Raw genomic sequence first — 17,748 nt, forward strand, 5'->3', positions numbered from 1 at the left:
TTTCAGAAGATCTTATATTGAACCTCTGAAGAAATTTTAATTTACATTAATCTGAAATTTAAGTAATGTTAGTAGCCTAAAAATCAGCTAAACCTAATTTGGCTTAACCGAAAAATCGCCTAAAACTAATTAGACAAAATGTAGGGACTAGGAGCTAGGCTAATCGCCCGTCAGCGTTACGCATCACTAAGCCTAGCCTTTATTAAAATTATTTAATATATTTATTATGTAACGATATATGACGGGCGATTAACCGAGCTCCTTAGCCGATGGCTAATTTTTGAATAATTAGTTCTCGCCTATTTTAATGCTAAGCCTAATTATGCTTAGCCGATTTTTTAACCTAAAAACTTGGCTAACCGTTTTGGAATTGCCTAAATTAACCGATTGCGCAACATTAAGGGTGGGCATTCTACACTTATTCAGGTGCATTTCTGACAAAATCAGATATTTAAATTTAATAAAACGCACTAAATTAATGATTTTAAATGCAAATAATAACAAAAACAAACAATACCCATCAAACTATAGCCTTACCAAAATTAAGTTTAGTTAAAAAATCACTAGAGCTGTCTAATATTCACAGGGTAAGGAAGGAAGACCAGGGGGTGGTTAGATCATTTCTGTCAAAATCGTCAAAGGTCCGAAAATAATTGTATCTGAATTTACAAGATGATAGTTCAAACCCTTACCTAAAAATTATACACCGACAAAATTTAAAATAATACACTTTTTTCTCTAAATTGATTTTAGTAAAATGAAAATTTCTTATTACAAGCCTAAACTCCTTAGCAGTGTAGAGAAAGATGAATCAAATTTTAAAATGTTTTATAGGTTTTTTGCACTTGTTAAACATTCCGAAGATCAGACTTTTAATATTTATAAGAAATTTTTTATTTACATATAGGGATTATATTTATTGATACCAATTTGTTTAAATATGGTTGGTTCACAGACAAACTTGAATTTCATCATATGATTATATGAAGTTTTGTATCATGATATACACTGATTTCCATCGCATTGGTCTTTCTTTAGCAAATATCTAAGCTTGATATTTGCAGCAGATTGCACAATATTTACTAACTCTTTTACACTTAGAAGATATTTTAAATACCTAATTATCAAAAGATTTTGCATCATATATTATAATACTACCACCTTCTTCCCCCACTTCACTCATTTCCTATACCACATCAAAATTAGAACAACGGACCAAATACAAACTACCCATTTTAATTTCAATGCCAATCTTGAGTTATAACCCCTTCTCCTGTGGTAAAAGGTCCTGTTTAACATTGTTTGAATGGTTAAGCGTCTTTTTATTATTGGTAGTCGGTCAGATCTGGTTATAAGCAAGTATAATTATCATTAATATTTAACTTCGTATCATTAGGGCTAATTATTTATTCAAACTTTTCTGTTGGGAGGGGGGGGGGAAGGGGTGGGTGTTTCTTGATAAAAAAAATTTCATGATAAAAGCAATATTTTTATTTTTCAGCATAACATAAGGATTTTCATTATCTACGCTTCCTGAGACAGATATCTTACTTTTCTTATATATTTTTTTATAGGGCCTTGCTTTCTACTGTAAAAAGAGGAGTCATAAATGATCGCTTCAACTTGTTTAATTAATTTTTATATCCATCAATGCTTGCTTTTAAAACTTTTATTTTAAATCTTTCTAAACCTCTTTTAGTCTTGAAGAATACACATTTAAAAAAATATGAAGGCATAGAAAATGTAAAAAAGAGATATTTTCCACCTTTCGATTTTTTAGGGTTGTATCTACTCCTTGAAGTACAACTCACAAAGTAAATTTTTTATTCCATTAAATTTTCTCATCTTCAGCGATGATAGTAATGTCCAATCACTATTATCGCCACATTAATAAAATTTATGACATTCATCAGATTAATAAAATATAGCAACTGAACTGAAATGGAAATATACTGTAATTTGTGTTAAAAATAGCTAAGTTATTTTTAATAATATATGAGGCATGTTCAATTCATTCAATTTTGCTCTACTTATATTTTTTATATTTCTATATCCATTTTTATACAATTTTGTCTTTGATCACATAATTAGAAAAAAGACTCGTCAGGAAGCAAGAACTTAGCAAGAATCAATTAAGGAAATCAATAATCTATTTTTTTCATAATTCCTTAGTCACAATAGTGGCAATTTCATCATCAGAGATTACACGAATTAAGTACTGAGATGGATAGAAATTCAATTCAACAATCTACCTATGATGCTGAATATTGTTTCATGTCTTGTTGTGATAAGCTTTGACCTTGTCGTTTTGATTAAACAATAAGAGAACTTAATACAAATTTATTATCATAAAATGCTTATCAAGTCCATACTAAATCCCTCACTAATTAAAGCATTCTTTGTCAAAGAATAATATAAATCCAAGGTCTAATTATCTGTTTGGCTCAATATTTTAAATAAAACTTTTTTTCTTAGTGCCTTGCAAATTTTATTTATTTCGGCCAAAGCTCCATCCAAAATCTTTATTTTTAGGACCCTAGCCATAATTTTAAATTTTAGGCCTGAGCCTGTCCTGTCCCAAATTTAATTGAAAAATATAACTAAACGCATATTTAAACAATCAATTAATATAAAAATTTAATTCCTTTACCCTAATCTTTAGAGAAATCTATTTTATTGCTTATAATCTTTTTTACATTTTTTGAGTCAAAAAAATCAATAACCCTATTTTAAAAAAAATATTTTTAGACCCAAGCCCGACTTTAACTTAATTTCCAGGTTCAACTAAGTCTGTCTAAAGGCCGATAAATATAAAATTGTAGTTTTCATCAAACTCCATTCCAGATATCGCAACTGATGTAATTCATTTGAGATAATGCATTCGCGACAATGAATTCGCGATAATACACTTGCGATAATGCATTCGCGCTAATACATTCGCGATAATGCATTCGCTATAATATTTTCGCTATATTATACTCGCTATAATGCATTAGCGGTAATGCGTTCGCTATAATACATTCGCGATAGTGCATTCGCGGTAATGCATTCGCTATAATATCTTATATAGAAACCTTCAATTGACGGTTTTGGTTTTTTAGGTAGGACAAAATTGTGGTGCTTCTAATTAATCAAAAATATTGGTTTCTCTATAAATATGTGGAACCCCTAGAGATCGGCACTTTTCGACACTCAATATATTAAAGCCATCGCATACATCTAAATGTGTATCATTAGAGATTAATGAATTCTTAGTTATCTATATTAAAAAGATTTATGAATAAAATTTGTATAATAAAATAGAAAGAAAATTATATTTAGAAACGTGTTCCGAAACGCAGAACGAACGGGAATGTGACATATTTTTTACCCAAACAACTGGTTAAAACCTTTTCTTAATTAAAATTAGAATAAGATTCTCGTCCGTCATATATCCATAAGGGTAAAGTTAAGAACCCTTCTAAAGGCTAATTTAGATAGCTGACATATAAATGCAATATATAAAAATTTTAAAAATGGTTGGTTCAGTTTAGATTCTCTTTAATAACGGTTAATACATATTTAACAAATCGTTTCAGGGTTGGTTTAGCTGAGTTAATAATCAAGCTACCTTGATATGAACTAAAAAGATTTTACAAAAAAACCATTGTTGAAACAAATAAAGTCATCGAAAAAATACAACAAATAAACTGAATTGTATTATTAAAATGTTAATTTTGATATATTTTCAAATCCCGCATAAATTTTTTGAACATACAATATTTCTCTATAAAATCAAGATCTAGAAAAAATTCTCTACAAAATAATTCTCTACAATGTAATTCTCTACAAAATAATTCTCTACAATGAAATTCTCTACAAAATAATTCTCTATAAAAGTAATTCTCTTTAAAATCCTTCTCTATAAACAACATTCTCTATAAAATCATTCTCTTTGAAGTCATTCTCTATTAAGGACCTTCTCTATAAAATAATTTTCTTTAAAATCATTCTCTATAATCGACATTCTCTATAAAACCATTCTCTATAAACGGCATTCTCTATAAAATCATTCTCCTTGAAGTCATTCTCTATAAAGGACATTCTCTATAAAATAATTCTCTTTAAAATCATTCTCTATAAATTACATTCTCTATAAAACAATTCTCTATAAATGCATTCTCTATAATTGTTTTCTCTATAAATGTTTCTCTATAAAATACATTCTCTATAATGGTTTCTCTATAAAGACGTGGAACCTTTTTTTTTATGTTATTTTAATTGGGGTTAAAATATAGGAATTCTTAATTCTAGAAGAATTTTGCCTACAAATTTAATTTTTTTTGTGGTAAAATATAGGAATTCTTAATTCCGCATATTTAAGATATTTGGAGAATTTTGCCTTCAAATTTAATATTTTATTTAAGATAAAATGTTTTTTTTACAAATTTTTATTTAAGATATTTTGAAAAAGATTTTTCTACAAAATTTTGTATTAGGGGTAAAAAAATATAGGAATTCTTAATTCCGCATCGTTTATATGAGGGAGGGATTGGGCAGGAGAATTTTGCCTACAAATTTAATTTTTTATTTAAGTCTACAAATTTTTATTTAATTTTGTATTAGGGATAAAATAGAACCCACAATTGGGGATTTTTTTAACCTTTCTAGTGAAGGGTTAAATCGAAATATAGTATATAATGACACAATTAAATATAGTATTAAATACCCAATTTTATTTATTAAATTCAAATATATTATTGAAATTATTACATTCTCCTAAAAATATCTTAAATATGCGGAATAAGAATTCTTATATTTTACCACAAAAAAAAATTAAATTTGTAGGCAAAATTCTCATAAAAATTTAAATATGAATTAAGAATTCCTATATTTTAACCCCAATTTTGTAGATAAAACTTTTTAAAAATATCTTAAATAAAAATTTGTAAGAAAAACTTTTATAAAATATCTTAAATAAAAAATTGATTTCTTAATTTAAAAAAATAACATGAAAAAAAAATAATATACCCCCCGAAAGTGGCAATAACCAAAAAAAATAGAAGAATTTGCAATATTTTAATACTATATTTCGATTTAATAAATAAAACTGCATCATTTAACCCTTCACTACAAAGGTGAGTTAAGTAATAGGCCACGACGTTTATAATCTTGGTGATATAAAAAAAGCCTAAAGATATTTTGTGGCCTGTATAGTATTTTAATATTTTGTTATATCTACCAAATTTCAAATTGATTTGATATTTTTTTAAATATTTGCAATTTATTGAGCTTGAGGTAGTATAGGTCCCACTTTGACATTTGATGTTTTTATAAAATTTATGTAATTATCATTATTCAACATTGAATTAATAAAATATATAATAAAATTTGCATTTTAACATTTTTTTTGTTGATATTACTATAATTAAAGGATGGTCCCAAAAATAGATTTCAGCTAGGAAATTAGCATAACTTTTTTTTTCTAGAAATAAATATAAATCTAAAATTTTATATTTATTATCTCCAATATTTTTTTTAATATATATACTAGTGATCTGCATCGGGCCTAATTTTTCAAACCCGGCCCGAACCGAAATTTTTTTTAAAAAATTTTGCCAGCCCAACCCTAACCCAAAATATTTTTTAAAAAGTTTTGCCGGCCCGAACCAAATTTATTTAAATATAGAAATTAATTTTTATAATTACTCAAAATAAATGAATGTTATATGGCTTGTGAAAGGGGGGATATTTTTCACCAGATGTTAAAACAAAATAAAATGATACTATTATATTTTTATTTTAACCATACTTAAACATTAATCTATGTTAAAAAAATATTAAACAACTTTTTTAAATGTCACACTTAAAAAAAATTTTTTATAAAAAAATATAAAAAGTTTTATCATCACATATTTTCTTTTACTTAGTTAACGATATTTTATGTAGAATAATTTTAAATATAATGATAAATTATTCATTTAAGTTGTAAGATCTTAGTCAGAATCTTTTATTTCTGAAAATTGTTTTTTTCTCACTTTATTTTATCATATTTGAGACATAACTTTAATTTAATATTTTATTCAATTCGTATAATACATATAATTATATATAATAAGAAATTTATTCGTAATTACACTAATACATGAATATTAATTAATAAAATATGAAATATTTAATGATAGTTCATAGTCATAAATTGCTTGCTTAAGTAGTACCTATAAATATTAAAAAATGTTAATCGTAATTTATTATATACTTAGATTACTTTAGTCAAGAGGTAGTCCACGATAGCCCAGCTCCAAATAATGTTGCATATGATTATAGAAATTTGTAAAATCATATGGAATAAATTGATTCATTATTTGATTAATATTATTTATTATATGATCCCTTGTACTTGGTCTGGGAATTAATGACCTGTACTTGTTTTTGAAAACCCCGAAAAAATTTTCAATTGGGTTTAATTATGGTGAGTATGGGGGAAGATATTCAATTCTCTCTTTATAGTCATCAATTAGATGACTTTTATGTATTGACGCATTGTCCATAACTAATATGGCATCTGGTGGTAATATACTAATAATATCCATTAATGAATTTCGGAATAACATATTATTATATGATCCTTCGATGATTTTATAATGTATAACTCCACAAATTCCTATAGTGCAAAGTACACTTACATTTTTCCCTTTTGAGGGTGGCACCTTTATTGATGGTCTAACGTTGAGTGGTGCCCAAGCATAGACAGGTACAACATGAAAATTGATGCCTGTTTTGTCGAGAAAATATAGTCTTTCTCTTGAGATGTTCAGCAATTTGCGGCAATACACCTGTCGAATATTGATAGCTCCTGGTGTATTCCTGCGATCTGGTTCTTTCCCCAGCTCTTTTTTTGGACCATCGGATGTTTTTAATATATTTCCTTATAGTTCCAATATTTTTTGGAGAACCAGAGGGCAAATTCTCAATTATATCCTTCACCGTAAGGTATTATTGTCGATTAGCAAATCCATAATTTGCCTTTCAATATTTGCTATGTCTTTAATTTTTCTCCCCCTTTGTTTAAGCGAGAATTCCTTTAAAGGCTCACCAATAATTTCTGGGAATGTATCCCGTTTTATTTTATGTATTGATGCCTTCGACATATTAACAAATTTAGCAATGTCCTTAACCTTCATCTGTTCTTCCTCTGGCATTGCTAATATTTTCATTACCATTTCAATTTTATCTTTGTTTCAACAATTGTATGTTCTTTTGGGTTTAGGAATGGATGATATTTGAGAATCATTTATATTTTCATTAATAGTTGCTAAAGAATTATTATTTGCAGAAATATTAGAATGTGATTGATAATTTTCCATATCATTCCCATCTAAGATTGGCAAAGAATAATTTACAGAAGTACTTGAGAGTAAAGGAGATGTATTAAAGTTATAAAGAATGTAGTCTATATTAAACATTATAAGATTGAAAATAATATTAAATTAAATATACAAAAATATTAAATTATGTAAATGATATATGAAAAAATATGTTTTTTTTAAAAAGTTTTTTTTTTAAAAAAAGTTGTTTAAAATTTTTTTAACATAGATTAATGTTTAAGTATGATTAAAATAAAAATATAATAGTATCATTTTATTTTGTTTTAACATCTGGTAAAAAATATCCCCCCTTTCACTGTAGTTTATATAAATAAATCAAATATTTTTATTTTACATTAAAAATTCAACATAAAATTGATAAATTTAGATATATTAAAAAAAAATTTCCAAAGCCCGACCCGATCCGGACCGAATTTCTTAAAAAAATATTTGGCCTGGCCCAACCCGAACAAGATTTCTTTTTAAAAAAATAGGCCCGAACCCAGCCCCAAGCTCGTTCAGGCTGGGCCGGGCCTACTTTTGCAGATCTCTTATATATACCTATAATAAGGTTTAATACTATATTTCGATATTTAATTGATAATCAAAAAATTTACCTTACCCTTAGCCTATTCCATTTAAAAAATTTGTAGGCAAAATGCTCCTAGCCTCCTCCACTCATATAAAAGCTGTATAATTTTAGAAAAAATTATTTTAAAACAGCTTCGATTTTCCTGTGCAAGTGGATGCTACAAATGCAAATAATAGAATATCAAGATTAAAAGTTAATATCAAATTTTTTCAGCAATATTAATCGAACTACCAGAAGTTAAATAATATATATTAAATTTTGTTTTTTTAGGATAAATAGAAATTCAATCGATATTATCATTAAATCTCTCAATATCGATTGTAATCATTTAAGACGTACACTAAGGAATTTAAACTTAAAATCAGCCACCTCCCACCCTTAAAGTAATTGAATTTTGCTGAAGTTCTCTGGTATAGTCTTTTGTTTTGGCCAACTATTCTTTTCAGCCTATGGAGGTTTAAATACAGTTCTCAGACTGTTATGAGTACAAGTACATGCGGCTTGCCCACAAACGTGTAGGAGTCCTTATTTTTAATTTTTCATCTAACTTAATTTAATTCAGTTAGATGGAGATGAGGAATACTAGTCTAGCTCTGTTGAACCTTCAACGGTAGAGAGCTATGCATTATAAATTAGCGATCTGCATCGGGCCTAGTTTTCAAGCCCAGCCCGGCCTGAAATTTTTTTTAAAATGTTTTGCCTTCCCGGCTCAAATCCAAAATATTTTTTAAAAAGTTTTGCCGGCCCGAACCCGAAATTGTTTTAAAAAAATTTACCTGACATGCCTGAATTGATTTTAATATAGAAATTAATTTTTAAAAAATCTCAAAATAAAAGATATATGTGATATGGTGTCTAGTTTCTATAAATAAAATAAAATATATGTATTTTACATTAAAAAATTCAACATAAAATTGATGAATTTAGATATATTTAAAAAAATTCCCAAGACCCGACCCGAGCCAAATTTTTTTAAAAAAATTGTAGATATCTACTATAAATCACGTAAATAAAAAAATGGTTATTGCCATTTTCGGGTTCCACGTCTTTAGAGAAACCATTATAGAGAATTATTTTATAGAGAAACATTTATAGAGAAAACAATTATAGAGATTTATAGATAATTGTTTTATAGAGAATATAGTTTATAGAGAATGTTTTATAGAAAATGTTTTATAGAGAATGTTTTATAGAGAATGTTTTATATAGAGAATAATTTTTATAGAGAATGTTTTATATAGAGAATAATTTTTATAGAGAATGTTTTATATAGAGAATAATTTTTATAGAGAATTAATTTATAGAGAATGATTTTATAGAGAATGATTTTATAGAGAATGCCGTTTATAGAGAATGGTTTTAAAGAGAATTACTTTTATAGAGAATTATTTTGTAGAGAATTATATTGTAGAGAATTACATTGTAGAGAATAATTTTGTAGAGAATTATTAGATCTTGATTTTATAGAGAAATATTATATATGGGAAATTATAGAGTTCAAAAAATTTATGCGGGATTTGAAAAATATATCAAAATTAACATTAACAATACAATTCAGTTTATTTGTTGTATTTCAACAATGGTTTTTTTGTAAAATCTTTTTAAGCTTGATTATTAACTCAGCTAAACCAAACCTGAAACGATTTGTTAAATATGTATTAACCGTTATTAAAGAGAATCTAAACTGAACTAACCATTTTTTAAATTTTTATATATTGCATTTATATGTCGGCTACCTAAATTAGCCTATAGAACGGTTCTTAACTCTACCCTTATAAATATAATATGACGGAATTGAATCTTGATTCTAATTTTAATTAAGAAAAAGTTTTAACCAGTTGTTTGGGTAAAATATATGTCACATTCCCGTTCGTTCTACGTTTCGGAACACTTTTCTAAATATAATTTTCTTTCTATTTTATTATACAAATTTTATTCATAAATCTTTTTAATATAGATAACTAAGAATTCATTAATCTCTAATGATACACATTTAGATGTATGCAATGGCTTTAATATAAATTTTAGTGTCGAAAAGTGCTGACCTCTATTTAGGGTTCCACGTCTTTATAGAGAAACCAATATTTTTGATTTAATAGAAGCACCATAATTTTGTCCTAACTAAAAAACCAAAACCGTCAATTGAAGGTTTCTATATAAGATATTATAGCGAATGCATTACCGCGAATGTATTATAGCGAACGCATTACCGCGAATGCATTATAGCGAGTATAATACAGCGAAAATATTATAGCGAATGCATTATCGCAAATGTATTATCGCGAATGCATAATCGCGAATTCATTGTCACGAATGCATTATCTTAAATGAATTACATCAGTTGCGATATCGGGAATGGAGTTTGATGAAAATAACAATTTTATATTTATCGGCCTTTAGACAGACTTAGTTGAACCTGGAAATTAAGTAAAGGTCGGGCTTGGGTCTAAAATTATATTTTTTTAAATACGGTTAAGGCTTTTATATTTTTTGATTCAAAAAATATAAAAAAGATTCTAAGCAATAAAATAGATTTCTCTAAAGATTAGGGTAAAGGAATTAAATTTTTATATTAATTGATTGTTTAAATCTGTGTTTAGATATATTTTTTAATTAAATTTGGGACAGGACAGGCTCAGGCCTAAAATTTAAAATTATGGCTAGGCCTAAAAAAAATAAAGATTTTCATGGAGCTTTGGCCGAAATAAATAAAATTTGCAAGGCACTAAGAAAAGTTTTTTTTAAAACATTGAGCCAAACAGATAATTAGACCTCAGAAATTATTTATATTATTCTTTGACAAAGCATGCTTTAATTAGTGAGGGATTTAGTATGGATTTGATAAGCATTTTTTTATAATAAATTTGTATAAAGTTCTCTTATTGCTTAATCAAAAAGACAAGGTCAAAGCTTATCACAACAAGACATGAAACAATATTCAGCATCATAGGTAGATTGTCGAATTGAATTGCTATCCATCTCAGAACTTAATTCGTGTAATCTCTGATGATGAAATTGCCACTATCGTGACTCAGAAATTGGGAAAAACAATAGAATATTGATTTCCTTAATTGATTCTTGCTAAGTTCTTGCTTCCTGACTAGTCTTTTTTCTAATTATGTGATCAAAGACAAAATTGTATAAAAATGAATATAGAAATATAATAAATATAAGTAGAGCTAAAATTGAATGAATTGAACATGCCTCATATATTATTAAAAATAACTTAGCTATTTTTAAAACAAATTATCCATTTCAGTTCAGTTGCTATATTTTATTAATCTGACGAATGTCATAAATTTTATTAGAGTGGCGATAATAATGATTGTGCGTTACTATCATCGCTGAAGATGAGAAAATTTAATGGAATAAAATATTTACTTTGTGAGTTGTACTTCAAGGAGTAGATACAATCTTAAAAAATCGAAAGGTGGAAAATATCTCTTTTTTACATTTTCTATGCCTTCATATTTTTTTAAATGTGTATTCTTCAAGACTAAAAGAGGTTTAGAAAGATTTAAAATAAAAGTTTTAAAAGCAAGCATCGACGGATATTAAAATTAATTAAACAAGCTGAAGCGAACTTATCATTTATGATTCCACTTTTTACAGTAGATAGCAAGGCCCTAAAATATATAATATAAAAGTAAGATATCTGTCTCAGGAAGCATAGATAATGAAAATCCTTATGTTATGCTGGAAAATAAAAATATTGCTTTAATCATGAATTTTTTTTTATTAAGAAACACCCCTCCCCCTTCCCAACAGAAAAGTTTGAACAAATAATTAGCCATAATGATACGAAGCAATTTAAATATTAATGATAATTATACTTGCTTATAACCAGATCTATAGACCGATTACCAATAATAAAAGGACGCTTAACCATTCAAACAATGTTAAAAAGGACCTTTTACCACAGAGGAAGGGGTTATAACTCAAGATTGCATTAAAATTAAAAGGGGTAGTTTGTATTTGGAATTTCGTTGTTCTAATTTTGATGTGGTATAGGAAATGAGGGGAATGGGAGAAGAAGGGGGTAGTATTATAATATATGATGCAAAATCTTTTGATTATTAGGTATTTGAAATATCTTCTAAGTGTAAAAGAGTTAGTAAAATATTGTAAACAATCTGCTGCAAATATCAAGCTTCGATATTTTCTAAAGAAAGACATTTCAATGCGATGGAAATCAGTGTATATCATGATACAAAGCTTCTTATAATCATATGATGAAATACAAGTTTGTCTGTGTTTAAACCAACCATATTTAAACAAATTGGTATCAATAAATATAATCCCTATATGTAAATAAAAAATTTCTTATCAAAGTCTGATAAAATTTGGTCTATAGAACCATAAATTAATAAAATTTTGACGACTTCGGAATGTTTAACAAGTACAAAAAACATATAAAAAACATTTTAAACTTTTTGATTCATCTTTCTCTACACTTAAGGAGTTTACGGCTTGTAATAAGAAATTTTCATTTTACTAAAATTAATTTAGAGAAAAAAGTGTATTATTTTAAATTTGTCGATGTATAATTTTTAGGTAAGGGTTTGAACTATCATTTTGTATTTTGTAAATTCAGATACAATTATTTTCGGACCTATGATGATTTTGACAGAAATTGATCCAACCACCCCTGGTCTTCCCTGCCTACCCTGCGAATATTAGACAGTACTCTAGTGATCTCTTAACTAAACTTAATTTTGGTAAGGCGATAATTTGATGGTTATTGTTTTATTTTTTGTTATTATTTGCATATAAAATCATTAATTGAGTGCGTTTTATTAAATTTAAAAATCTGATTTTGCCAGAAATACACTCCAATAAGTGTAGAATACCCACCCTTAATGTTGCGAGATCGGTTAATTTTAGGCAATTCCAAAACGGTTAGCCAAGTTTTTAGGTTAAAAAATCGGCTAAGCATAACCAGGCTTAGCATAAAAATAGGCGAAAACTAATTAGTCAAAAATTAGGCATCGGCTAAGGAGCTCGGTTAATCGCCCGTCATATATCGTTACATAATAAATATAAAAAATAATTATATAAAATAATTTTAATAAAAGGCTTAGTGTTGAACGCTGACGGGCGATTAGCCTAGCTCCCAGTCCCTACATTTTGTCTAATTAGTTTAGGCGATTTTTCGGTTAAGCCAAATTAGGTTTAGCCGATTTTTAGGCTACTAACACTACTCATTAATTTCAGATTAATGTAAATTAAAATTTCTTCAGAAGTTCAATATAAAATCTTCTGAAATTTATAGGGTGGGTATACACATATTGGAATGCATTTTCGGCAAAATCAGATTTAAAATTTAATAAAAATGCGCTCAATTTATGATTTAAAACGCAAAAAATAAAACATAATACCCATCAAACTATCGCCGTACCTTAATTTTTATTAAATTATATAGATTTTCATTATAAATTATTAAATACAAAAAAATTTATGCGAAATCATATGAAATTCCCAGGGTAGATTCTCTTCGGAATAGATTTGGTAAAATCAGATTTATCAGGGAAATTAGAAACACGCACTATAAATCAGAGACCTACAGGCCCGACATTAAACCCGGCCCGGATACACGAACCGGGCCGTATTTTAATTTTTTTAAATATACCAGGGCCGAGCCTAAATTTTACCTTTTTAAATACACTGGCCGGGTCAAAAAAAGTTTTTTTTAAAAAACCCGGGCCGGGCCATATATTTTAAAACCAAATATTTTAAATCACCATTATTATCTAGGCAAATTAAAAATATATAATATATTTTAAAAAAATAGGGGCCGGGCCATGCAAATTAAAATAATGCATTCTTCAATATAAAATTGTTCTCAATAAAATTCTTCTCTATAAAATAATTCTCTCTAAAATATTCTCTATAAAATAATTCTTTTTAAATTAATTCTCTATAAAAATTATTCTCTATATAAAATATTCTCTATAAAACATTCTCTATAAAACATTCTCTATAAACTACATTCTCTATAAAACAATTCTCTATAAAAGTTGCTTTATAAAATAAATTCTCTATAAAATCATTCTCTATATATGAGATTCTCTATAAACGACATTCTCTATAATTATTTTCTCTTTAAAAGTTTCTCTATAAAATAATTCACTGTAAATTAATTCTCTGTAAATTAATTCTCTATAAAAATTATTCTCTATATAAAACATTCTCTATAAAACATTTTCTATAAAACATTCTCTATAAAACATTCTCTATAAAACATTCTCTATAAACTACATTCTCTATAAAACAATTCTCTATAAAAGTTTCTATATAAAATAAATTATCTATAAAATCATTCTCTATATATGAGATTCTCTATAAACGACATTCTCTATAATCGTTTTCTCTAAAGTTTCTCTATAAAATAAATTCTCTATAAAATCATTCTCTAGATTCTCTATAAACAACATTCTCTATAATTGTTTTCTTTTTAAAAGTTTCTCTATAAAATAAATTCTCTATAAACGATATTCTTTATAAACGAACGGCATTCTCTATAATTGTTTTCTCTATATTTGCATTCTCTATAAAAGATTCTCTTTAAAGACGATTTGGGTCCACTATATCGAATATTAAAAAATATCAAAAAGACAAATAAGCTAAAATGGCGACCAATATGGCCCCTAAAGGCTGAAGCGAGAGAACTTAAAATATTAATATTAAATTAAAACATGGCCGCTAATAAACTTCAATCGGTCAATACAAATGCGACAGATTTTATAATTTATATAATTGATTTTATTTATTTAATAAAAAATATGAAACAAGTTCTTATTCTCATAATACATTGAAAAATATATAATCATTATAATAATAAGATATTATTACATTATTAGTAAAATAATTTAATAAAATAAAATAACATAGATTAATTATACATTAATATAAATTTAGCGCTAACATATAATAATATGCAACAAAATGGCCAAAGTCTATACCATGCATAGGATGTTCAATTACGGCGTTTCGGATATTAAAAAAATAAAGCTGAGATAATTGTATTTTACTATGTTTATGGCTAATCGTTGGCGTAGGTAGAATCCTTCGTTGGGATCCTCGGTCCTAGCAGAGATCCGTTTTCCTAGCTCTTTAAAGAAGTCTAGGGCATGAGAGCCGAACGACGTTAAGGTAGTGGCGAATAATGGTAGGAATGTATAAATGGCGGGAAGAGATGGCGAATATTTAGCTAATTTATTCGCCTCGGCATCTAGTATGGCATCTCTATTTATATTGGAAGGGGCAAGAAGATCGATGCATGAGAAATCCCAAGTTAGGAATCCCCCCCCCCTCTTCCAAGGGATCAAAGTCGAACCATCGGGCCGCTTACCATTTGAATTGTAAAGGCTAGTAGGTTCGAGGGTTGATGGGATGCCGGCGGATTTTAAGGCCCTGGCAATGGTATCACATTTTGAATGCCTAATGAATCTGCCTTTACAGCGCTTGCAGTGTACCATTTGAATTGTAAAGGCTAGTAGGTTCGAGGGTTGATGGGATGCCGGCGGATTTTAAGGCCCTGGCAATGGTATCACATTTTGAATGCCTAATGAATCTGCCTTTACAGCGCTTGCAGTGTAGAGAGTGACGGCCTTTGGAGTTGACCGACGTTTGACAGAGGATACAGTTATAAGGTATTACCATATCGCAATTCAGTCTAAGACCGATGGCGTGACGTAACTCATCATTGCTTAGGAGCTGGTCAAGGTTTCGGGATGGGAAGGCTTCAAGAAATTCGTATCCACTACCTTCGGAAATAGAGAAGAGTAGAGAATGGTCCTCTGGTTGGCTCCTCGATTTAAGGAATGCAACGGAGTTGCCAACTAGAGGTTCTGTAATGCCGACGATGGAGGATCGACTAACGAGAGGGACTTTCATAGATCAATTGCCTGTTGGAGTAAGGGGTCAGGATGTTTTGTTAGCGTTTGAATGATGGGCTCGCAGGACAAGCGAGAGGATATGAACGCACTAACAGAAAGTAGGGAAGGTGACCTTATACCAAAACCGCCTGATTTGGTTGGTAAGGTAGCCTGTAGCCATGATAACTCCCCAAATTTAAGATTGAGTATATCTTGTTAGGCGTTTAATCTTCAGTTCATGTGAAGCGAGGTTGACGTCATATTGAAAGATCCGAGACACACGGAGTGTATATAAAATTCTTGGAATTAAAAGGTAGTTCTTTAATAAGAAGAAAGCTTGGTGAGCTGGGAGGCGAGATTGTGTATCTCGCTTAAGGGATATCTCTCGTAGGATATCGGCAAAGAACTTGATAAAGGACTCGTCTTTACCTACTGGAGATCCGAGATGTGTTAAATAAAACGTTCAATGGTGTATGATTGAACATTATCGTGGTTAAGGTCAATGATTCCAAGAGAACAATATTCGTTTTTGTCTTGGTTAACTCGAAGTCCCAAACTTTTCTCGCTGGATTTTATTATTTGGATTGCCTTCGTGACTTCAGTCGGTGGGCCGCCTAGTATGCCATCGTCGATATACCAGTTATGGAGATTTAGGTTGCATTGGTCATTATATTAGATTATTAATGCCCAGACAGAACAAAAAGGAACCTAGAGGGTCACCTTGTTGTATACCTTCGTTAGAAGGAATCAATCTATCTCCGAATTGAAGATGTAAGAGATTAGCATAACAATCGAAGATAAATTGGGAGTATTCTGGGTAGAGGGTGAGAATAGGATTTAGAAAAGCTCCACGCCTTAGAGAGTCAAAGGCGTTCGAGAAGTCTATTTTGACTAGGATATCGTTGGTGGGATCCGTTTGTAGGTACATTCGGGTCATGTGAAGGGATACCTCACATCCACCTTTTACGTTGACTCCTAATTGATTCGGGCAAAGGTGATTGGATATTGTGAACAATAATCTGCTAATTACAATTTGGCAGTTAATCGGCGCCAAGTGGTTCCAATAGCGATTGGGCGAATATCTTTATTGGGTTTATGGAGAACGATGAGTTTAGCTCCGTATAGTAGTGGAATAATGGCGGGTGGTATGCCTCCAGTAAGCATACGGTTGATTAATTGGGTAATTTTTTCTAAAACGTCACATTGTTGTGTTATGTAAGGTGTGGTTAGGTCTTGTAAGAATATTGGGCGAAACCCATCGAACCCAGGTGAGGAATCGCGTTTGAAGGAGAGAATAGCCTTTCACGTCGTTTGCGGTATAAGTGGCCGCAATTAGAGGAGTTTCAGGGTAAGTCGGTATTTCATTTTTAAAATCGTGTGATTGGTGTTTTAGGAGAAGGGCCTGATAAGTTATTAAATCATAGGGAGCCAGTTTATTGTCGGAGGTTGCCAGACGTATGGCGGATTTATTCAGGTTATCCAATTTTTAAGATATTAGCCTGGTCTTGGTGAGCAGGTCATTTTTGTGATTTCTATTTTTATCTGTGTCGTCACTCGTAAAAGATGTGGTAATGTGATTGATGGGTAAGGGGTAGATAGTAGCATCCTTAATTTGTTGGGTCAGGGATTTTTTGCTGGTAGGATCAGGAACTTGTAAGGTAGTAAAGGCAAATGACAGGGTGTCTAGCCAGTGTCTTACAGAAGAATAATTATTTAACAAGGAAGTCAAGTTTTTTGACAGGTGTCTCGCAACTTGAAGCCTTGCTCCTTTAGGTATTCGTGAAATTACAAATGGTTTTGGTGTTGTTAGAAATATTTCTACATTTGAGTCGGCTGGGTCAAAAGTCGAAGCATTTGTGACAGTGAAGGTAGGGATTATTGGGTAAGTGAGCACATCAGTCAATGATGTGGGAATGGTGACTATGGGTTGTTT

Source organism: Gordionus sp. m RMFG-2023, chromosome 1, assembly GCF_954871325.1.
Source record: "Gordionus sp. m RMFG-2023 chromosome 1, tfGorSpeb1-WG-v2, whole genome shotgun sequence".
In the NCBI taxonomy this organism is placed as follows: domain Eukaryota; kingdom Metazoa; phylum Nematomorpha; class Gordioida; order Chordodea; family Parachordodidae; genus Gordionus; species Gordionus sp. m RMFG-2023.